Source organism: Varroa jacobsoni, unplaced genomic scaffold (genome assembly GCF_002532875.2).
Source record: "Varroa jacobsoni isolate VJ856 unplaced genomic scaffold, vjacob_1.0 scaffold_54, whole genome shotgun sequence".
Taxonomy (NCBI): Eukaryota; Metazoa; Arthropoda; class Arachnida; order Mesostigmata; family Varroidae; genus Varroa; species Varroa jacobsoni.
Window position 1 is genome coordinate 103,163 of NW_019212956.1, and position 25,223 is coordinate 128,385.

At 39.0% G+C, this 25,223-nt stretch overlaps 2 long non-coding RNA genes across 3 annotated transcripts; one reads left to right on the top strand and one right to left on the bottom strand.

Moving 5' to 3' along the window:
* The first annotated feature begins 1,132 nt into the window (after positions 1-1,132).
* Positions 1,133-7,574, top strand: LOC111260971 (uncharacterized). The gene is made up of 3 exons (XR_002680671.2): positions 1,133-1,204; positions 1,694-1,840; positions 6,937-7,574. It is a non-coding gene; the product is annotated as an uncharacterized LOC111260971 (long non-coding RNA).
* A 10,130-nt stretch (positions 7,575-17,704) lies between these two features.
* LOC111260961 (uncharacterized) lies at positions 17,705-23,654 on the bottom strand. Of its 2 annotated transcripts, none has more exons than XR_015311299.1 (3): positions 23,461-23,654; positions 22,558-22,743; positions 17,705-18,582 (listed from the first exon to the last, which is right to left on the bottom strand). It is a non-coding gene; the product is annotated as an uncharacterized LOC111260961 (long non-coding RNA). The 2 variants fall into 2 exon arrangements; XR_002680666.2 differs by lacking the exon at positions 17,705-18,582 and adding an exon at positions 19,559-22,112.
* Positions 23,655-25,223: the final 1,569 nt, after the last annotated feature.

Here is a 25,223-nt window from a genome sequence, read left to right on the forward strand (position 1 = left end):
TAACGGTGCGTAGTATTATTATTCTATAGTCAAATAATTAAATTCATATTATAATGATGTGCAGGCGAATGTAGGAGTAGAAATTGTTTTTAGTATGAGATAAAATGTGAGAGAACGTTATATCGAACGTATCTTACGCCGCACGTTTTTTAGCCTTGCTTAGAACTAACTTTTAGAAACTTTAAAGTGTATCAAACTCGATTTCCTTTATGCTACTATTTTTTTTTTAACTGCGACGTCCTTTTTAATGTAGCTCTAGCTGTGCGCGATTGATTAACATTCAATTGTATTTATCGCTTTCGAAGCCAGACGTTCCAAAATGAGATAAATGCTATCTACGTATGACGTCGTAAGTCGTCAACACTGCGTCATATTGCATTTTACGTAGACTTATCTATAGGACTGGTCAATTTTTTTGGGAATAACTATTACCTTCCCTTTCTATATAATGTTATGTAGAATAAAACAAAGCAAATATGTCTTGCATGTTATTTGTTGTTTACTCTTCTTTAATTAATGACAGGAAGCGGCCTTTTTTGAAACACTCTTAGCTACTCGCGGAGTCAACCCCGAGCTAGTCAGGCGACCGCGATCGTTAATGGTCTCCTAATTCTTTCTGCGTAATCCTTATAAAATATTTCCTGCTCAATGCAGTGTGTATTTTCACAGCTACGGTTATACACTGTCCAATTTGGATTTCTAATTTCCAAAAAGTATCGCGCTCGTTACATCATATCACCAGGGAACAATAATACCAGAAAATGATGGGCGTTGAAATAAATATGTGTTTTAATGCACGCCAATTTAAAATCAAGTGACTTTAATTAGTAATGCCAAAAACTACCAGGTAGAGTAGTGCGTGACAATATCACTTTAGAATTAATCAGATCTGATCAACAGATCACTTTCAGATGAGTAAACTTAATTGGGCTTAACAAAAGGCGAAGCGGAACACAGTTCTATAGAGACATACTTCCATAGAACGACGGAAAGCAATACTTACTTGGGAAAGACAAGTGCAGAAACATCAGATACAACTGAGAATCTACTTCAATAAACAAGCGATAGGCTTAGATAGGAAAATCAGCTATTTTCTGTTACAAACTCTCCAACGACCTGGGCAAATAGGTGACCGAAAGTTATGAGAACTGCTGGTTTCTGCGACGATGCTCCTGTGAAAAGCGGTAGCACCAGCGCAGAAGAGGTAAGAAAGCGATCTTAGTTTTCTTTAAAGCCCTGACAGCCGCCTTAACGAAATGTTCATTTGAATAGTATACTGCTCTTGTATAGAATATGAATATCTGCTTGAAAATGTAGGAACTTCTTCAGATATTAAACTTTTTACTTTTTGCGTTTCGTGTTTGCTATTAATAGCAAACGTAAGTGCATCTGGGATATTAAACGTACAAATTACTGTGTATACGGCCAACAAAATGGCAAATAATCCAAATATACGATATGCGTGAAGGGGGTATAAGTTCGTATATCGTTTCGCTTTTCTAAGCTTCCACTAAAACGTACACTAAGATACGTCTGATAGCTGTTAATGCATTTTGGGTATATCAACAAATCTAGATACTGATTAATTTGAGTCAAGCGAAATACAGAATTTTTCTAAAAAATCCTTTTTTTTTTTAAGGATTTTATACGGTAAGCACAGTGTTGAACATTTATTTTTTTCTAATGGTTACAGGTAATGCTTTGCGCTTAGCCCGTTTTGAAGTGATGCGCATCCTGGCATTAGTGTAGCAAGCAAACTCCTGAGCAGACGCATGGGCTTGCAACAAATATTAGAGAAATGTATCAGTGTACGAATAACAGCTGGAACACTGTCTGCCCAGTAAGTCACAATTCAAGTTTCCACCTTAAAAAAGTGGGCGCCGGTATGATGGTATTGGTCGGCCTGATTTCTCCCTTTTGATTTCGTTACCAAACAATTCTGAGCGCAAATTGATCAACGAGTCTCTAGCCTTGTGGATTTCCAATGTGACAACCAGTGGTATTACCCAGCCAGAGTGAAGTCACTTAATAGGAAGTAGTATAGACAAAAATGATTGTATGGCAAAAAGCGCAATCGGCACAGATGATGATGCGCTGTATACTACAGGAAGTTGGAAGACTCCCATTAAATCTCACTTACTACACGTGTTTAAATGAATTTGATATGACCTACAAAAATAAGATAGATTTGGGTGCACAAATCCATCGTACTGGGAAACTAAAGTATCGGTAAAAGCCAGGTAGCGACCATGGCGCCCCCTACTATTTCCAAGACTTTCACATCCTTCAAAACCGTCCTGAGGATATTTAACGAAAAACTTCTGCTTAGCAACAAAATAGAGGAACGACAAGGGAAGTCGGAAAGAGCTTATCCTATTAAGAAAGTGGTATATCAGAAGAAATCTTCTAGGAAGGAAGGGGGCAAGATTGCACTGGGTCCTATCACCAGTAAAGAACGAGACATAGTCAACTAACAAAACAGTTTGTGAGAGGGCTAAGAAGGCCAGGCTGAAAAGAAGCACGTAGGCCAATAAAGGAGCCCGCTTTACTGCTTATAATATCTACCATCCGATTTCATTATAAATTTAATCAGTCCGTAGAGAGCAGTTCTTTATAATTTTAAAGTTCCTCGAATCCTTCACCATCCTGCTGTAGCCTATCCCGCATTGCACCAAGAGGAAGGCGGCCATAAATTGTCCTTGTCGATACAAATAATTGATTAGACTCACGGAGTTTCTGAAGTGAGCATGTCGTTCAAGCTGCTTCCACATCTTGGTCCTTTCCCTACCAGCAAAGTGTACAATCCAACTCCTAAATTAAATGTGTTTGTCTAGGGACGCGTAATATATGCTTTTAGGATCGCGTAATATGTGCTTTTGAGAATCGACTTGAAGTGATTGAATTATCAATGCGATCATCAGTAGTGCTATAATTTTATACTGTAAGCTAGGCCTTAATTCTAGTAGAACAAACAACTTAAGCTATACGAATTTCACGTTTATATTACACCTGTACAAGTCTGTACACCAGGCAGCGTGACCTTAAGAGAAATAATAACAAGAATATCTGTACCGATCCGAGATTTAACGACCACCAAGCTGTTCTTTAAATTTAGCGTCCTTAGGAGCTTGATCAATTCTGATGTGACATATAATTTGTTAGTATGTGCTATTTCCTAGATAAAATAGGTTACTCCGGGGCCTCTTCCATACGAATACGTACATTTTCATGGACATCGCCCACTATAAGCATGTATTTGGCTGACTGGGACGAGTGGGGCCCGCGGACTAAAATTATTATAGATCAGAATTTGTTTTGACCCGTTTGTTTTTCATAAGAACATGTGACCTTTTACCACCTTATGACTGTGGGTATTTGTCCACAAGGCAAGCTGTATAAAGGATAGATCACTGAAAATAAGAGACCAAGTACCCTTGTGAATAGCTCAATAGATCAATTGATTCATCCAGTCAGCTAGCCACTGAAATGCCAAAAAACTCGCTACTATAATTAAGATATTCTCTACAATCTAGCGGGTTACTAGCTGTTCTTTTTGAAGTTCGTTAAACGAGTGTAGCTTAGCTTAAAAGAAGTTTCCTAGAAAAGGCAAATTTGTTGAACGTTTGTACTCAAACCGTCTGTACAGAACTCGTTATACCAAATGGTTGTATGTGAAAGCTAACAAAAATACTTTTAGCTGTTAATGTATGTGCATACAACTGTTTTTGTGTGTGTGTGTGTGTGGATCCCAATACTACCTAAAAAAAACGTTAACTCGCATATTTTGACCCTATCTTGTTTTATAGTCGTATTAAAGTAATTTGATCAGTGCCTCATTCTATATTGATTAGTAAAAATGTTATATGAATATATAAATCTAACCATTACTTGAGATAGGCGTCTCTTACTTGAGCCGGTCTTAGTTTGCCAACATATTTTCACAGGCTTATCTGTTCCTTTCTGGAAGTTATTGTCAGTAGTTAGAACAGATACTCCTATTATAGATTGGCGTAGAACCTGGATCGCTCGGCTTAATGTTGTGAAGAAATGAAGAATTACATGGTTCCTATTACCAAATAGTAAGTACAGCTTCAAATGTTGAAGATTGGATCGCTCTCCTAAGTTTTCCCCTCTTTAGCTTGCAATTGCCATAGAATAACTTCTGGGAAACCCACTAAGACGGTATGATTTATATAAATCACCCTATTTGACACTATTTGGCATTAAATATGGTATATTGAGTTATTTTCGTATTAAATTATTCATTATATTAAATTTAACTACAATAACAAAACTCTTTTAATTACAGTTATATATATATATTTTTTGTTTTTTTGAATTGAAATATAAACGCTAGTATTTTGGATAATTTTTACCACACACTATTAGTATTATATGAGGCAGTCATTTAAATTGAATAAGTATAACTTAGTTAAAAAAGTAACTTATGAACTTGAAATGCTACTTATTTACCAGTGAACGAATCGAATTATGTTGTACCACCCGAACCCCTTAGTCAACGTTGTCATGGCTTTAATTCAACCAAGTCAATCGAGCTGCCTAGATTAAACACCACACCTAAATACTTACCTAATAATAGATAAAAAAAAAACAATATACCTAAATATTGCAAGGCAAGAATCCCGCAACGTCCCGAACGATGAAATTTATGTAGGTAGTTACTGGGAGGTTACTCACGATGCAGACGATTTGCGTAAAAGCGGCAGTGACCCCCCATAGAAATAAGTTATGTGTGCCGAAAAACGATCCTGAGCAGGAGGAGTACTACTGCGCTCGAAGCGGTGTAGATTAAAATCTGTCCATCCGAGAGGCCGTTGTGGTACCGCGAAATGCAGCAAGTAGAAATAATTGCCCCTGGGCTGTGAACCGTTTCATGAAAGGAGACATATTGCAGACAAAGAACATATGTGTGGCACAGCCGTATATGTAATACACATATTTACGATGTATGCGATAATGCGTCACTAGATCTAGGCAATGTTCGTTATGCTGGTACACGACATCATTAGTTGGAACAGTTGTAGCGACCTCTACAGATATTGTGTTTAGTTAGAACATATTGGTCTAGATAGCCTCCCTAGGGTCGCTGAATGCCTCTGCGACAGAATAGGCAGCTCGGGAGGTCATATTATTAAGCGGTTCTTCGAGTTTCAGATTCGCGACGTTCATCGGTAGTCAAGTCCGAGTCGCTTTGATCTAAACGTGATCACACGAAGATTATTCATCTTTATAGCTGTTGCTTTTTTGTTAAAGGTTGTTAGACATAGCCTATGGCATTGCGAAGTTCTTTATCTTTCTTCTTATACAGAGTTAGCGTTCAAACGGAACCGGGGGACGTTTCGCGAGTAAAACTGCAATAAACAGTCGACACGTTTAGAGTACGTACTGCGGTCCTGTCTGAGACGCATGCTACCATTAGAATACCGTAGAGCAGAAGAAGCGTACTCTAAAGAAGGATAACTGCAAGCTACGTTCGCCAATATCTGAAAGCTAAGAAATATTTTTTTGAGTGAATTTTAGCTGCAGTAACAAACATATTGATAATTCCATTTACGATTTGTCGTTTCATAGTCAATATCAATCAAGTCCACCTGCTTTCTGTTACAGTCACAATGGATTCGTTTCCATTTAGATTACATTTGCATTGTTCATTAGGCCTTTCGAAGACTATGTCCAAAAAAACCATCAGGACTTTGTTGTTTGATGCTCGGATGTTACTTTGTGTTCATGCAGTCCGCTTAAGCCTTGAGTTTAGCCTGACAATAAGTAGTGCTGGCTTTAATTTTAGATGGTCGCTAACGAATGTTTACAAAGCTTCACCCTTAAAGCCAAATTAGTGGAAGGGCCGCGTTGACAGCGATAGTTGAACTCGCAGTCGGTTAATGTTCTGCAATTTAAATCTTCAACCAGCCTCATCCATGTGGGACACAAGGTTTCCTTTGGGAAATCAATTTTCCAGTTTTCTGATGATAGGAAAACGATGTAGCCACCATTTCATCTATTCACTTACATTACAGATAACTAGGGCAAGGCGTAAAAATGCAACGACTGCATGTAGTCGAAATGTAATCCTCATTCTTCTCAATCTATATATATCTAAATTAAGTTCTTCCTAAAACGTGCAAATTGGATAACCACCTATATATATATATATATATATATATATATATATATATATATATATATATATACGAATGGCAGAACGCAGCGCGTAAATTCCGTGTATTTCTATATTTTTCCATGAGCAGAACTTGTAACAACGAGCACATATTTATGGTGCTGAATATATGACACCTGTCAACTTTTGAAGTGGCGATAATTTATTAACGAGTCATAGATTCATAGGGCTATCCGGAAGGCGAGCTGCGGTAAGAGATACTATTTTAGCCCACTAATAAGCTGTAAAGAATATAGGCCTAGTCTGGTTTGAAGAACCCCGTAATAGCCACGCTAAAGATATGGACGAAAGGTGACGGCAACGACTTGAGTCATCGGGTCGTTAAAGGCCCGGCGAGGAAAAAAAAAAGCTTTTCAAGATGAAGAATACTACCAATGTCTGCCAGGAAGACACGAGGCCGAGCGTGTGCCTATGAGCCCTAAAAGCCTCAAAAGCCGTGAGCTGTAAGACACTAAGGACTGAGAATCGGCTAGAAAAAGCGGATAGCCTCGATCAAGACAAATAGTTCCGAAATAAAAAATAACATTACGTTTATCTTTCATCGTTCATCTATGAACCGATTATAACCACCAAGTAGAGCTTCTTTTAGGCCATAGGGCATTAACTGTGACCATAGGCAGGTATATGGATACGCTTTCCTGACAGCACAATAAACAAAGTAATATTTTTTTTTTCCTTTTACACACATTTTATCTTTTTTCGTGTAATATATATTTATTGTTCTCGTATGCGTGCAGGAAGCCGTTGGGCATCGATGGCCTATCTCAGCCTCCGAGCTAAGTAGCAGAAATCTCAGAAGTCGCTTTAAGGCCTTCGTGTATTGTAATACACACGCAGCACTACTCGAAAGGTTTTCCTGCGTGAACCGACAATCGCACGAGCGAATACTACTCTTAAGCATATAACATCCAGTAAAACAACATAGGACATTTATACTACAATAGGCCCTTAGAGACAAAGTGAACAAGCTAATTTTAGACAATCATATGCATTAAGGTAATCATAGATGTAAAAACAAGTTACTCCTTCACGTATTTTGATGCAGATCAATTATGCTATGTTTGATGATCGGTTATCGAAGTCATAAGAGGGATACTATGGCCATCGCAAGCATACTTATTGTGTTTTTTGCATGTCATCCCGATACTATTGCGGGCTTTCCTGTGAATCCACGTCGTTTACATTTAATGTATGCAACAGATACATTTGGAAAGAAATCTGAAAAATTTACTGTATAACGCAAAAAAATTACGCTTGTCTGACGCAAAAACGATCGTACACTTTACTGCTCTATTTCTGATCTGAATTTTGACCATATTCGAGAGTTTTCATCAGCAGACGTAGTCTGGTTAATACTTGTACTCAAATAAATAATGTGTTCTATAGAACCATAAAATGGCCAAAGCATAGTGCTAATTAAGATAAGATGGTACAATTTTAGCCGGTTACCTTTAATTACTTTAGCGTCATTGAAGAGAAAGCGAAGAAAGAAGTGGATTCTACCGTTCCTATGCACGCGCTAAACGATCGGACGACCTTATTTCTGCGGCAATACGGTCACCCTGTTGACCACGCAAATACTGCCTACCTTCTTGGAAGACTTGATCAATGCAAACAATGTGACAGCATCATCCGCATGCTGTCACATGGATTTCGGAACTCCCATCAATTTTCCTTGCTAGTGACAAACGATAAGCAAATATATTTACTGTAGGGGTTCTTTTTTCAAGAATCGTTTCGATGTATACAACCAACAAGCTGAAATACGCTAGCGTACGTCATCTTCCGTTCTTATCGCTTCAAATGGCGTGACAATTCAATTACCATGGCTGGCTCTATGATGAGTGCCTGATTTACTCCAGGGCCCATTTGGTTCCCGTGCATGTACATGCGCCGAGAGAGGACTGAGTTTTCGCGTGCCGGCTTGAGGTGAGCTTCTGAGTTCGCGAAAATTTGAGAATCACCGATGAACAGCGAAGGATATCTAGCGTTTTAAGTACAATGCGGTAGGAGGCTTTGGTGTGGTGCATGACAGCATTGGTTCTGGCCGGCCAGTTCGGCTCTGATCGATGGCTTCGTATAGTGATTGCGCACACCAAAGAGACTTTCCTCCCCCACACGCTTCGTGCAGTATGTACATGTCCGAAAGGTGTTTTTTCCATCTCACTACCACACGAAATACAGTTTGACGTTAGAAAGGGATAAATAGAAAATTTCTTAGAGGCGCCGTATTTCCAACTATCTAAGAACTAGTAGCGTTTTTTTTTTTTGCTTTCATCAAACACAAATTAAGCATTAGAAGTCAGAGCTTTGAGAAGCAATCCTGTTAATTTGCCCACACTCAATTACTGTATGAATAAAAAAACTCATTCATATACAAATCCCTCGTGTATACCCGTTATTAATTACCTATAAACCAACAATTTGTGGAATGTTTCCTTATCTAAGAAGACACTTTCTTCTGCAATATTTTGCACCGTCTGTTCAGAAGAATCGTTATTATTTTTGGATCCTCTCAGAGTACCTATCAGGCAGATTGCGAGTCATGTAAAAAGCTGTCCCTTAGCGAGCGAAATTTCGTCACAGAAACACACTCAAGAGTCGCAACGGATAAGGGAAATAGACATTTCCATGAGCTATGCAAAATCGATAAATTCAACCCATTAAAATAGCGAACAAGCTAGGGAAATTTTTCCCGAAAGGTGACCCGAAAGGGAAAAACTAGTTTAATATGCTATAACCAATTCGATTGAGTCATGATGCATTGTTAGATCAATGGGGATATTATCTGCAGGACGGCGACGTAAAATAGCACTGCTGTAGTCTTTGAAGTATATTAAATTATTGCGATAAAACGTTCCTAATCTTACTTTTCGAGATTATCGGTAATGTCATGAGCGTATTGACTCGCGCTCAGACGTTAGGATCTGCTCGCTTCTTATTTTTTACCTAGGTAGATGCTTGATCACGAAGAAGTGTTCTGCCTGCAATTTACCTGGCTACGAGTGGTTCTCGTATACTGTACGTCATTTTTACATCTGAAGTCTGTTCAGGTGTCAGCGAGGCGCTTTCGCCTGCGTTTTTCTTTGGTAGATATGATTTCTAGTCGAGATCGACTTAGTAGGGCACTGTTTGCGTATAGCCTAAAATAGTAAACCGAATCTATTTATTATTAGGCATCTTTGCCGAAACAAGAATGGAGAGCTGAATTAACGTTTTGCGCTTATTTTCTAGCTGTCACTAATGTTGATTGCAATAACATCGTGATTGCCTTAAATTGTTCGCATCCGGAATAACGTAAATAAGGTTTATTTACGTTAATAAACCTACATTGCCTAGGATGATTTAGTATTAAATCAGAAATAGGCTGTTTGCAGCACAATGGCCAGGCAAGTTTGATCATCATTATAACAGCTGTATCAAGAACTGATCACGGCCTGTACGTATACATTTCCACTATGTCAACGTATCGGAGCGCAGGGCACACGGTGGATCTGAATCAGTTTTCAAGGACTAAAACGACAAGCACAAGACGGTGTTCTAGAGAGTAACTTGAGTATCGTTGTACCCAAGTGTGTTTTCGAGTAAAACAAAGTTTCCCCTGTAAGATAAAGTGACCCTCTTGAAAGTGTGCTAGTTTCTATCATAATTCACGTACATCACGTCGTTAATTCGTCTGTCTGAGCCTTAGTCCAAACAATGTTGAGGAAATTTTACTGTTACTTGGAACAATCCGCTCTAAGTCACAGTCTTCTGCTGATTATTATTTACAGTAATGTTGCTTTCAAAGGTTTTCTGGGCGCAAATCATCATCAATTATTACAAGGAAACTCTGCTGCTGATTAACTTTTTGGCGGTCACTAGTAATTGGCTTCTTGGAGAGAACAACCGAAAACTTATCATGTACGTCCGCTTTACTTCTTTTTGATTTTTACTGGTCTTCGAGTTACCGTGCTCAGAGGCAGTAACGCTCCCTTTGCTAGCTCAAAATCCTCTCTTGGGTTTCTATCGGGCCCGCGCGTACATGTTCAAAATTCGTATTTTCATGGCTAACTATTAAGTGTTGAATTTATGCAGACGGCCGAAAATATTCTAAGATGTCAGTGATCAAGGAAACAGGTAGAGCTGCTTTGCAATCCGTAGTTAGCCTTGCTTCATCACGCAAATAAGCTATTCACCAAATCCTGTTTCAGGCTACATATTGTATACACTGAGTAGAATACCGACTAGCCTGGTTTCGTCCTACAAAGATTTGCCTTATCTTTAATATTTTCTTAAGGAAAAGCATCATCTCGACTTCTATGCAGAAAGATTATGAGAGGTTCGATTTTACCGAATACGATCCTTTATTATAATTCCGATTGTATAAGGCCATCGTAGTCTACAGAGTGGCATCACCAAGTTTTCCTGTTTCTTTTTTCTTTATTATAAAAATATTACTTTGGCGTGTTGTTCAATGCGTTGGTTTAAGGTGTTGTATACCTCCCAGGTGCGCTGTACAACTTTACATTAATAGGCTATATAATAATGTTGGTCTGTTCATTTTAGAGAGTAGGTCGTTCGCGAACTATTTTGATGTTAGGCCGAACAATGATGTCCGTTTTAGTGCACCTTAAATAGTACCACTAGAGATTATGAAAAAGTTTGCCTATCAAACGCCACAAAAAGTAACCAATGGCCGATATTTTGTAAGGCATTTGACCTCGTCTTGTAAGTGAAGAATATATATTATGAACGCTCATTAGGAATAAATAACTCTATATCCTCTAATAATAATAGGTCTAGAACATTTTTTCCGATACGATGCGGGGAAGGTTCAGTTTTATAAATTTCTTCATTTCTAATACTCGGTTTCCTCCCGCGACACCCGGTCTTCTCCATGTTCGTTTAATCTTGTTGAGGCGCTCGATTGGATTGAATTTGTCTGTGTGGCTTACTGAATTTAGCTAGATATTTATAGAGCAAGTTATGCTCCTTGCTACGCAAGCTTTGCATTGATCGATTTTCGTTTTATACTATGCTGCCGAATAATTGTCAAAAATCCTACCTCTGAAAAATTGGAAATGAATTCAATGATGTAAGAAGACGTTTTCTCTCTATATACTGAGTCAGCGGACGAGGTCCATGACTGACCGATGGTTGTTCCAGACTGACAGGATCATCAGTCAGCTAAAACCAACAAAACTTACATAATTCGTTACCGTCCGAGTATAAATTAGCATAATAATAAGCTGCCTGACACGGTATTGCATTATACGTCTATTTTGTCCAGCAATCGTGACCTCTAGGAATCCTCTGTCGATTAAACTACGGCATTTAAACTGCTTGAAAGCTTGTTTCCACCTCGCCCGTCTACCCCACAGCCTTTCTCGTTTTGTTCACAAGTTGCGGGCTATAGATTGCAGGCTGGGAAAAACAGATCTCGAGCGTTCTTTTCCTTTGCGGCTATATCCTGACCTGCTTCTACTTCTACTTCTTCCAGGGGGCAGTACGAAACGCGCAAACTCGAGAACAGTTCCTTTCTATTATCGGTACGGATGGTGTTCAAGACAACCGTGGAACGATTAGAAAGGGATGGGGTAATGAATTGGCTAGGGGACCCAACAACGAGCCGAAGACAGCCACGTTCGCCGCTATCGGCCTGCTCTGCCTGCGATTTCCGTGCTCCTAAATATCAATTGATTCTCTTTTTGGCCCCTTTTTGTGCCCGTTTAGTGCTGCTTCGTTTCGTCTGTGTGTGCTACTAGCGCGAGAGGACGGGAATCGGGCCTCTTCGTTCACTTGATTCCCTTTGTGTGCTGGGCGATTCGGCGCACATATCCTTCCTTCTCTCGTTTACTTGTGCTCTTCTATTTTCAAAAGAATTCCTTTTTTCCTCCTCCGGGACTGATCCGTCTTCATTTTGGCTTGGACGACGACGATTCCATTGTAGATTGCTTCAAGCAGTACCCAACAACTATTCTCACGCTAAAAAAAGTAAAAAAGGAATTATCACAATTTAGCAATAATCATCTTCATTTCGGGAACAAGGTAATCTATAGAATCGTAGTATGAAGGGTACAGATAATGAAATCGTGAAACTGAAATAAGTAATAGAAACAACACAAACCGCAATATATATCGCAGTCTTGATCGGAAATCACTGAGACCAATTGAACGCGGGGATAAGTTATCATAAAAGACAGAATTACGTTTGCATGGAACGCTATCGCCTAGTCAATTGATCTTCCGCTCTTTCACAGCGAAAGGCTTGCCTTAAGGGGATTTGCTAACGTACTAGTGCACCAAAAATCTTAGTCCAATGTGTCGGAACCATCGATTTAATTTTATTTGCGTATGCGCTTAATATTGAAGGTTACTATTCGTAGGCCACATCCTGGACATATAGTGACGGTGAAAAACGTCTACGAGGGTAGGCAATAGAATTCAACCAGCGTGCCTTCGTGCTTCGTAATAACGTAATTAAATATTTAATTAAATTACTTAACCTGTTTTTAATATTGCTGTGCAAATAAATATTAATTAATTTTGTTGCGAGTAAATAAGTTGACCAGCAATAAGTGTGGTGCTCGATCTGGTGAACTAGGGAGCTTCCTGAGCTATTGCCAAAGGCTTGAATTGCATAAAATGTAAAAAAACACCGATAATCATCTGAAATCAAACCTCCATCATCACTCATCCTCACAGCATCATACTGCCTATCCGTCTCACCACCAACGCAGTCCTAGTGATCCATGATGTCGAAATGCTTTTACCACTCATATATGTCAAGCACCTTTATCTCTCAAAATCCCTTATTTTTTCCTCAACGAGACAACTCGTTTACATTTTAGCATATAGTAGTGCCTCCTAGCTATGCCCCAGGTGCTATGAATTGCTTCAGGAGCATCGTTGACAAATCTCAATCGAAAAGTTTGAATATATTTATGTCTCCTGCAAACCTGATGGACAATTTCAACTACGCTTCAGCAGCGGCGACCTTTTTTCTAAATTGCTCGAACATAGGAAATTGTGTGCTGGCAATACCATGATTTTTTGGTTTTTTATGGCAGGCTTTAACTTTGCTGGCGTACCATGTTAACGAACTTAGAGATAACTCTGAACAAGACGCAGGACAGGAAATTCTAGAATTCTCGCGTGCCACGACAAACGTCATCTGCTTGATACTGTGTAAATAGTCTCAATCTGGCGTAGTTAAACGATCGCAGCTCCGTTTAATCGAACTAACTACACACCGGTCTAATCGGCAGAAATACACAAACCTTATCTTCCCTTATGAAAGGCTGCGCCCCCTTTCTTGAATCTAAGAAAGTTTCTAGCTCTTGCTTAATTAAAGTACATTCACTCCACTGAATGGCAAGTAGCGTGATTCAATTAAGAGTCAAGGACATAAATTTAGCAGAAACAGACTCGTTTGTACAAAAAAAGCAGATGATCAGTTTCTATACTTCGTACAATAGAAACATTTATAGAAGATCAATTGAAAAAAAAAATCATGTTTAACCCGCCGATTTATACCGAAAGCCATAAAGGATATCACCGTACCTATCTGAATTAGTGTTATGAGAGTTAGATAAATTCCTACAGGTAGAATCTGTCTACGTACTTGAATTACGTGTCTTGTTTCGTCGTGCCCCTGTTTAGATAGAGGTTAATGGCGTGCTCATATACATGCTTAGTTATTCATGCAACTTAAGACTGGCTTCGTTGTGGCGTGATGGCCTAGCAGGTAAATGAATACGTACATTCGAATATTTACCCGCACCAAAATCCCACTATAGTGTCTAGGTAAGTAAAGCCAACCTTACTTGCTTTTCTGAAAATAACAGAGACGTATCCAGTACATGTTGTCCTAGATCCATATGACTGCACATTCGGCAGACGCTTAGAGCAGGTGCGCTTTGTGGGCAAATCGAGAGCCTTATTTGCTGAACGGAACACAAGGTCTTGCCTTTAAGCGAAGACTCAAGATTTGCCACATGGTCGATGTAGCCTCGTAAAGCATCATCCGACTTCACTTTTAACTGCAGAATGCGTAGCTCACTACATAAATTTCCTAGCGCGAGATTTTAATGTTGAAAATGTAATAAAACTCTGATGTTACAAATCTGCTGTATCTATAAAAAAGAAAAGGGGACTTGGTGGGGTGAGATTATTGTGGGCTAAGGTGTACAAGCCACGTTTCACAGTACATATATTAGCTTTAGCAATAGAGTTCAGACAGCCAACATTATTAAGGATCTGAGGTTCGTTCACTCAAATTCGTTGTTACATTTCAATGTTTTGTATATCTAATCATCTATTAGGTTCAACCTTTACTTCATTTTTTTTATCGATTCTTTAATCGGATCGTAACAGATAATAGCCTTCGCAACTGAAAATCATTTGTTCTGTAGGAAACTAAAATCGGTTCCGCTTGGAACGGCCTCAGATAACACGCGGCAAACATTAAGTGTTGCTATAAAACATTACGTTAAACTGCAGCGTTTTAAGTTAAAAGAAATAGTTACATTGTATATCATCATTTTGACTTGGGCAGGCCTTATCAGCCCAAATGATAGAATTATATCTGAAGACCTTTACTATTATAGCAGTGCGCCATGATACAACCTTCGTAGAAAAATACTAGCGATTAGCAGAGTTCTACCACATTTAGTTTTAAAAAAAAAGCTTCAAGATAATGAAATACTGAGCTAGGAATAAATTTAAAATAGAAATCATCTACATTATCATATGTAGCATCATTTTTTTTTCTTGAGTTTAGATCGAAATTTAAATTAGCCATTTGAAAATTCAAGCCGCTTTCAGCATAGTGGAGTATCGTTAATTCGCATCATCCGCGTGTAGAGGATCATTGTCATTGGTGTTGTCTGAGATTCTGGATCATCTTAGTCCACCAGTGGGTCAGGCCTAGATAAATATTAGGTGACCATTATGCGTATTTATTGATTTGTCTATTCCAAATTGACTCCAAGCTATTAGGATGAAGAAGATCGCGTTCCTGCGTAATGATGAAGCAGGCCATAGGTCTATCAACATATTTGAAAAACTCCAGCCGTCCAACAAATTCACAGAGATTTTAAAAACTTCTACAATTTCAACCTTTCAATGGAAACAAATTGAATCAGCTGTTTCCACGCGTTTCAAAATAAATTATGGCGTAAAAAGAACCGGATAAAACGTTGTAGTATAAAAGAAAAACAAATATAATATAATGCAATCGGGTTAGATAAGCCAATATGCTGCCTTACCTTTGGCCACAGCTCTACTAAAGGACACAGAGGCCCTTGTGCGCTTTTGTGCCGTGTTTCAGGGGAACATTTATGCCGGCATACATCACACAATCATAAACGAAATCGCTCTTAAGGAAATTCTTATTTTATGGCATACTACCTATGTGACGTGTGGCATTCAAAAATTATTCAACATCTCGCGTATCTTTCAACACACACGTTCGTTATTTAGGTACGCTACTACACTTGATGTCGAAACCAAGGTTCTGATATGATCAATGGACATTTATTATATATTTGTAGCTGTTCAAAGAGAATAATTCAGCAACAGAATTCATTTGGGCGTTCGTATGGCTACTAGCGGGCTCGACGATACGACGCAAAGGAATGAAGGCAACAATACTAAGCTAGAACCGCGCTGCGTAGGACTGTCAACCAGTTGAAGGCCACCATGTTTAAGATAAGACTATTTCCGGTTTTCTCTTGGTAGAAATTATTTTTTGGTGCGAATCAACTGCATAGGCGAACAGATTAAACCGATGGTTCCACGTAATTTTCATGGCTTTAAGCACATTGCTATTATGGAGAAGGACAATGATTTCGACCGACACAGCGTAGATTTTTAGAAAACACTATCTCTAAATAATCATCTCGAGAGCTTACGACGTTTTGCAACAACTTTGATTGATGAACTTTTACTCAATTTTTCTTCCTAGAACATACAAATGGTACTAAAAAATCATTGATAGGTACGATTGTAGAATTCGAATTAGAAACAATACATTAATAACCTAAAATACATACTTTACTGTTCACTATTATTTACTTAATTTGCAATTAATAGTACACTGCTTCCAGCATCTTCGCAGATGGTGTCGAACTAGAAGCATTGCACGTTTCCGCACCCACGAAACCTAATGGCAAACCATATAGCTTCGTATATATATATATATATATATATACATACTATATAAACGTTCCTACTTGAAACAACAGCGCAAGGCGAGTGGTTTGGTCTAATACGATATGTATAGATATTGGAAAGCTAGTTTCCATACCTACAGTAGGGCGCATGGGAAAGCTATCTCTCATTTCAACTGAACAGATCACAGGGTCGAGAAATAGGGGAGGTACAATGCGCCGATTCTAACGAGAGCGCTCCCATCGGAAAACCCTGAAGAAAGAAGTCAACGAACTGTTAAGGAGGCGGATTTCCTCCTAAATGAAATACAACACAAACAACTCTTTTCCCAAAAGGGTTGGACCAGCCACTGGCATAAAGGTTACTACGTCTGCATAAGAGTGAGGGCAAAGTGTTAGGAGCGCAAATCGACCAATGGTTTGCTAAAGAAATAGGGCAAAAGGGAGCCAGCCCGCAAAGACGATTCTATTACCATATACCACCGTACTGACAACCTTAACGCTCGAATAAGTAATGCCAACTGCAAAGTAACGCGAGACGACTACAAAAACACCTTACTGATTAGTCCTAGGACCTGGCCTACTGCAAAGTCTATAAAATGTCAGTAGTGTTATGGGATATCATACGGGCATCAGTGCGTATTGATGGTCGAGCGCTCCTGGTTACTGCAATCCAAAGAAGGATATACAAGCTTAAGTCAATGAAGCACTTGAATAGATTGTTGCGCTTATTCCGGAGAACGCTAGTCATGTACTTTTTCGACGCATGAAGATTGTACGGAAAAACCGGTGATCCATTTAATGGCTCCTATATATTATCTCTAAAAAACAACTGCAGTCCCGAAGAGTAACAGTTAACAAAAGGACAACGCCCATTGGACGTGTGACTAGCCAAACCGGAAAAGTGGCAAGAATATTTGTATATGGCCCCCAGAAATGCCCGTTCTGAAATCAACTCTATGCGTGAATTAAAATGCGCAGACGTTGCTCGAGAAGGTTAAGGTACCTAACGCGCAAGCTATACCGTCAAATAGGAACACTTCAGACGGGGTAAGAAAGCTCTTCGATCGACGAGACTTGCCAGTTGCGACCTTTTCTACCAATGAAATAGTATTAATATACCTGTGTCAGCAGGTATAATGATGTTAAACCTTCATGCCTTGGGCTTTTAAGGCAAACACCTAGGAATAATTCAATTTTTTTTTACATGCTATTGCTTTTACCACTTATTCCTCGTGCATCTTTCAAAAAGAGATAATTATAGCATGAACTTACTTATTTGAGCATAGTTGTTGACTAGCTTCGTAATTATAGACATGTAGTTAATTAAGAATTGCTCATTTCTCTTTGATACTGGATGGCACAGACGACTACGTTTCCATCATTCAGTATATTTTAACTGTCCTCTCTCTAACGCGTATACATATCTTGTCTACATACTTTGAACAATGCAGATTACGTCCAGCAAAATGGAGCCTTTTATTTTAAGGGCTCGTTCCTGTACTCGTGGGCTGTTGAAAGTACAATTCTACATGTGTATTCAATATTAATCACGAGCTATACGAGACGTACAGATAGTTTTATCTTACGTAACTGCTAACAATAAAAGTTTGCCAACCTAAACCATACGATTCGGCTAACCAACTTTTTAATTGGGCCTAAGGCCTGGTGCTCTCTTGTACAGTACAAAACAGTACATTGAACGCATAACTGCTCCTTAGATCGTTTTCATCTTACCCATGCAATGAAATGAGGTCTCCAAGAACGAATAGAAGAAGCTCTTTTTGACAGCGTCGCACTATCGGTAAGCGTTCCGCAAAACTCTGTGTTGGAACTTTTAGTGTTATTTTACATATTAGTGTTGCGCTATTCTAGACTAACTATGACTTTTCTCATTATAAGACTGTCCCGTTTGTAGTAGATTACTTTTTTTTTAGTTTAGGACGCGGAAGGGGAACCAGTTGCCGAAATAATGATCGTTTCGAGGACGTTACGAAAGCATTTTCTTTCTCTCAGCTGACACTGAACGTCTCTGAGACTAGATTTGTTGCCTCCGAGTCAGTTCCGTTAAATGACGGCCGAATGATCCTACATATTTAATCTTTTTGCCAACTCTACTACCGCAGAATTGAAAGAAACGTTCGCAGGTAACGCGCCCGCGACAAAGAAGGCCCCTACACGTGTCTTTGTTGCCTGCATTGAATCGTTGTTGTATTCTGCCATTCTAGCCTGAAATAAGGCCAACAAGAAAATCATTAGGAGGCTTCAGTCGTCAAGCTCAACATGAAAGATTTGATCATAATAAAATTTCCAGTATTTACAGCCAATTTAATTGGCCGTAATTGCTAGGGTCCTTGAATGGCTGTTAGAAAAGCTACATGTTGGGCCTACGCTTGAATGAAATTCTAACCTTATTTGGAATAATTTCCCATTGTCTACCAAAGATAAAAACAGTCTTGCTAAATTTAATGCTATCGTAATGGATTATTATCTGAAGCTGCGGTCTTAACTGTATAATAACAAAGGTACTTAGGTCCAGTTCTCCGATTGTTGGATAATCGTAGGTAAGTAACGATAGCGATCCGCTACGATGAGCCTATGCATAAGGTTCTAGTCACAGTAGTGCCTTTTACGAGACATATCTTCACTTTGTCCCATGCTGATCGATGCTAGTCCGTTCTGCGATAAGCCTTTGTATCGCTATTTTAGCGTTCTTTCAAGAACCTATTCGAACGAGGGACTAAAAAGTATTACTACTTGTATATTTATCGCATCTAGTATCGCCGGACGACCCCGTAAAAGTACTTAATACTTATTTTAAAATTATTTTCTTGCAAGTCACTGTTATCGAAAAAAATCGCGTACTACTTCTGTCCAGATATAAATACGATGTCCTGGCACCTAAAAAGGTGGTTTACGTAAATAATAACAACAAATAGGTCCTCGTTTCGACTTTCATCAATGTTGTTATTATTGCATTGTAACCATGTGTCTCTCGATTCCACTGGCAAACTTTGCAGTTGAATTCAGACAGTCACCATAGGGAATTGTATCCGCCCAGTTGATAACGTTTTTAATTAGAAGCAACTTTGTGCAGTTTATCTGCATTCCATTAGTTTCCATTGTTTACTACCCAGCCTGAATGTTACAACTATATAGGTAAAAAAATGTCATTAATCAGAGATCATATTTTTTGTCCTAAAGCTCAAAAGGAAAATCCTTAAACTCTACGAAGTAAAACACAGTGACCATAATAAAAAGCTTTATTGTACCCTTTAGAAATGCTTGCATTTGGCACAGAGCTGGTCTTATCTATATACGGGAATGGGGGCCGTTGAACGTGGAGTCGTGAAGCTATTGAAGTCCTGTTTTCTAGTTCACCTGCGATCTGAAGCGAGCAACCTTATCTGGTCAAAGTAATTGCATTGCTAAGGGCAGGCTGCTATTGGTCTGATATCAGGATTTGTCTTTTTCCATACTAAAACATCCAATAAAAATAGCCTTTTAATTGATTCTAATAATTACGAAAAGATTAACTACAGGACGAATAGAAATAATGATGATAATTATCTATGATTACCTGTTAAGTGTTACCGATAGTGCGCAGATATTATTAATAATACGGTTAATCCCTGCCAACTTTACCTAAATAGTATTCTTTTGTTAGCATATTTTTGCGCATGGTAAAAAAAAAAAGATAAATATAGCATTTTTTCTTAACAACGAGTAATATTCTATAGTGAGGTTTTTTTTAACCTACTTTGCTACAGATTGGGTTCGGCCACAAAGAACAGACTCGCTAATTCTGCAAGTCCATTGCCCAACCCGTTCGACCATTTGTGGGATAGTGAACTTCCACCACGTGTCTCGCTATATAAGTTAAGTTTTTTCTTTCTTCAAAATATGACGTAACTTAGAGTAATTTCAAGCATTTATTTTACAGATTGAAACATCCTCCGATAAAGTCCAAAGTTTTCTATTTTTTTTAGCTTCTAACAGTTTTAGAACACAATAGGAAAGCAATTTATAAGCCAGCCGCATCGTTTCTTAAATCAAGATTGTGCAGAGATACACATCGAAGCAATATTTTGCAAAGCTCCAGTTTGTAAAAGTGCCATTTAAATAATATACTTTATCTGCTATCGGCATTACAGAAAATATATTTTCAATAAATAGGCGATATTTGATATATAGCAGTCTGTACGTGAATTAATACGGCTTTCTAGTCAGCTAGCCAAATGCTAGTTTTTAGAAAAAGCTGACAAGTTATTGTCAGCAATAAACAAACATCCTCCAAACAACAATAGAAGATACTTACAAGAAAAATTGCAGCTTCAGCAACAACTGAAAATGAACTGAATATATAAATGAAGACACGCTCATAACTGTTACAGTGGCAACAAAGCGACTCGGAACTGTTCTGAAATCGCGCCAGGCGTTTACCGATCAGACGTGTCGATACTGACCCAGTTTAGGTTTCTGGGCTGGTCATCTAATAAATGCCTTGCAGTGAATATGTTTTAGGTGTACGTTTTATTAAAATCGATAAACGTTTCTCGATATGCAATGCCAATATAAAACACTAATGATAAAACACGAACAAAATCACGAATTCAGCCCTTGAAAACCTCTTGAGAAACTACATTGCCATATGTGTTTCCCCTTCGAAATCGCGCACTCATCTACCGGTTCTTGTCAAGACATAACACTGGTTATTCGATAGCCACTGTTGGATGATATGGTGTTTACCATGCACGGCCATCCTTACTCAATGCAACCAATGCTATTGCCTTAGAAAACGGCAGTCACGCACCCAATAGATTGTTTTATATTATATAAATGATCAAATAATCATTTCGTAGGTAGATGCAGCAGAAAACGAAGCAGGCGTTACGTTGACTGATACTACTACTAAGGTACTAAAGATACTAAAGTTCACACACTGAACTGGCGTTCAGATTTAGCATTATTTATTTCTACGGATGTATACCCTTTTGCAAGAAGCTTCGCTTTTATTAATCGAAAACTAGTTACCTGGTAACGTTGGTGTGAAAAATACACTGTACGCCAATGCATGTTGCACCATGTAACGGAAGTTGCGTTTATAAGGCACCTGAACTCCGGGGGTTTAAGATATTTCTCAGAAAAATGACGGATCCAATCGGACGGCTTAATCTCGTACGTAGAGAATGTTTCCGGCCTTCTATAGCGAATGATGTGAGTATCTATTTTTGGGCGTCCTCATCGACGCCATCACGAGTCGCCCCGGTCGTTGCTGGCCTTTGGGCTCAAGAGATCATTTCTTATAGCGCTTGCACCACTGTTCGACCGTGCGTTTGAGAACTGCATTTAGGGTTCATACACGTTACGTATCTCCTTTCTAAAGACAGAACCCTAATAATAAGTCAAAAATGTTCGTTCTAGATCTTCGACCTTTTTTGGCTCTGTAGAGTTTTGCAGGTACAGGTCGGATTCGCACAAACACCATTGACAAATAGCAACGACTGTACTGAAGTTGTTATCAATTTAACATTTTTCTTTTCTAAATCAAAAGACCAGACTTTGAGTATTTTATTTTTCTTAAAAATAGCAATTTTTGTGACGATAGCAGGGGCTACTATTACAGTTGTCACGGAATCGAAGGGCGTTCGCATGGCCTGTGGCATCAAGCCCTCAGAAAGGCAAAAATATTTTCACCGGTCTACGCGCATTACATTATCCACTACGTGCGTGATCGGCCTGCAGAGAATATACCTTCCCTTCAACACACAATGACAGAAAATATTAAGGGAAAGAAATTTCAAGGCGACATCGTTACTGATGACGAGCATGCCTATCTTGTCCTACATCAGGCAACCTGCTTACTATTAAGCTATCGTAATGATACAATTTACAGTCGCTGAGCCGAACGTTAATCTTCAATTAAACGAAATGGGATATTGAGATAACATGTCTTTCGATAATTTAAGGTGCCTAACGCCTTATGGTGTGTCAATTCTGGTAAAAAAAAAAAGCAACCCCATGCCAGAATGAAGGACTATTAAGGTATCTGTTGTGCGGTGAAAACTTTCAAGGGTACTTAGTGGCTTAGCCTATTCAATCGAGACGAATTATTCAGTAAATCCTAATTACTTAGATTTAGCTTCTTTTGAAAATGTCTATTTGCTAAGAGGTTCTGTCTGGCTTTTTCTATTCGATACTCACGGTACACGCCATTTGGAGCGACATTTTAGCAGCCCTACGCTCAGCGTGCAAGTTAATTCTGGTCTAAGGATCTCGAACTTCCGAGTCAGCTGAAGCGCATTTCGGTGGCCGAAGCTCACTATCAGACGCGTCCGGGTGTTGTTCAGAAAATCACGCCATTCAAAGCAGCAGCTACTTCAATCATGCCTAAATGAAGGACGAATTTATTGCGGACGGTTGTGCATATAAACGAATACATCTACTTTCTGCTACAAACACTAAATACCTGCTTTTATCATTAGTCATGATTAATTAATCCCGATATAATGGTGATAAACGTTTCTGATATTTTGTTTAACAGCCTTTCAATTGTTAAAATCAAACACTGAAGGGAGAGTTCTTCGTTACTAGGCCAACGGCGGTGCAGTATCCGATATTTCGGATAACTACACATTGTTTTTATCGACCCTCAAACAAGTATCAGTTAGAGAGAAGGGGTCATTCTTTGTATCCGAAATATAACACAGCATCTTTTGGTAAACATTTAAGTATGTAAATAAAAAAAAAAATATGAAAATATAAGGTGATTCGTATTTCAGCTGTGAAGTGGCTTTACGTTGCGATTATTTACTTAATTTCTGCGGGTGGAATATTTAAATACGAGTAACAAAGTTGCCTAAACCCAACTTGGGAAACGACTGTGGACGTTTCAATTACGTAAACATAATATGCATGTTCATTACACCCCGTGAAGTTGAAGTAACTTAATTTTTCAACTAGCAAATATAAAACCAAAGCTAGACGGACAACGTTTTCACATTTCATGCTTAACATTTCTCCCGGATGACGGCAGCAAATGAAGTTTTTGTTTGCCCTTTGGTGTACACAAAACAGGCAAGATGGCATTACGTTAAGACAGCTTACCTGTAAGAAGTGGGCGTACGTTCTTATTAAACGGAGTAATGATGAACTATAAACCGCCAATTGATAAAGTGGAACCGCTGTACTCGAAACGATTGCACCTGATGCTTGTATCTGTTTAATTTTGCTAGCTTTGTAGCCCTTGAATCAGCGAGTGGTAATATTTGTCAGTTCCTGCTTCTACACGACGCGGATTACTTATCAAGTGTTCGAGTTAGACAATTTTTAATTTAAACTATCGTTTACGCCGTTTGGACGAGGTTAACTCAACTCGATGCCTTGGATGAAACCGTGACCGATTTGCGGCGTACACCCTCTATCCTATGCATTTTAAGGATTAGCACTTTAGCTAAGCTGGCGGCGAATGTCAAAGTTAGCCATTTTATGTAGGTGTAATTTTTCCCCGAGGATATTCCTGCTACTGGCCTTTGAAATTTTAGGTGCGCTAAGGCCATTCATCTGACACCCGCTTGGAAAATAGAAGAGCAATGAAAAGGCGGTTTTTAATCGAGAAACTTCCTGCGGCAGAGGCTATCGTCAGATATATAAAAGGAAACGCGGCATTAATGATGAACAGGCTGGCGGTCTCATCGACAGATTTAGATGCCGTGTGTCGTATCCATGAAATGAAACCTCCATGGTTCTGTGCGCCCTTTGAGAACTGTGGTCGACGTTAGTGTACTTCTAATTGTCATCTTATTTATCAGATTTCATTCGTCCGGCCATTAGTTATCAACAAAGATAGCAAAAATTTATTGGAAATTCTCACTAGGAAATCACACATGTTTGTCCTGCGAAACGCAGATGGCGTGCATCTGCCTTTACAAACGCTAACCATCCAATGGGTAATTGCAATGTTTATGCAGTCTACTGATGGCCATGGTCTAGTGATGGAATGGATGAAACGGTACGCCCGCCCACACGCTTTAAAGCACCTTCAGCAGTATCGAGCATCATCCAGTCTGCTCGTGCTACTTCCGATCAACGAGAGGATGTCATCGTTACACTCGTCAACAGTCTTCATTTTCAGGTCATTTAAAGCTGGAAGGGTGGTCGAAATTTTAAATCGCCTGGTAGAAACAGCCAACACAGCAAGGGTAGGTTTTCGCATTCAGCAAATAAAAAGAGTTTCCTGTTCATGCGCTAAGGGCTGATTAACGAAGGGTTGATGCCCAAGCTAGCACTACACGGGCCAGTGGGTAGCCTAGAGTATATTTGTTGTGTGAATGATGTGAAGTCGTCTATTGTTAAGTGTGACAACAACTCTTTTGATCAAATGCCGTAAATTGAACAGCACGAAGCTAACATTACTGAAACAGAAATTATGTGATATCATTCAATGCTTGAATGAACGGACGACTACCTATTACTAAACCGCAGCTTGAAAAAACACTGTCATAGGTGCTACGAACTGCCACATATTGTTGCAAAAAAATTACTAAGAAAGGAAAATGGTAGGCAATTGCATCAGCCTCAGTAAAGCTAACGAATAGGAGGAAATGCCTAAAACTAAGGAAAACTGGGCTCTTGAAAAAAGAGGATAGCCTATGCCGTTATAAACAAGAAGCGAAAAAGCTTGTTGGGTGCACAGTATGGTTTCCCTGAGACAAAACCCACAACATATACTATTCGAACAGTTCTTCTAGTAAAGGCTTATTTAGTATGTATAAAAGCAAAGGCTTTATTCTGCTCGTTTCGTAAGATGTAATGAACGCCTCTGATTTAATGAATTGGAGACTGGCAATAATATCCCTGAAGAGGAATGT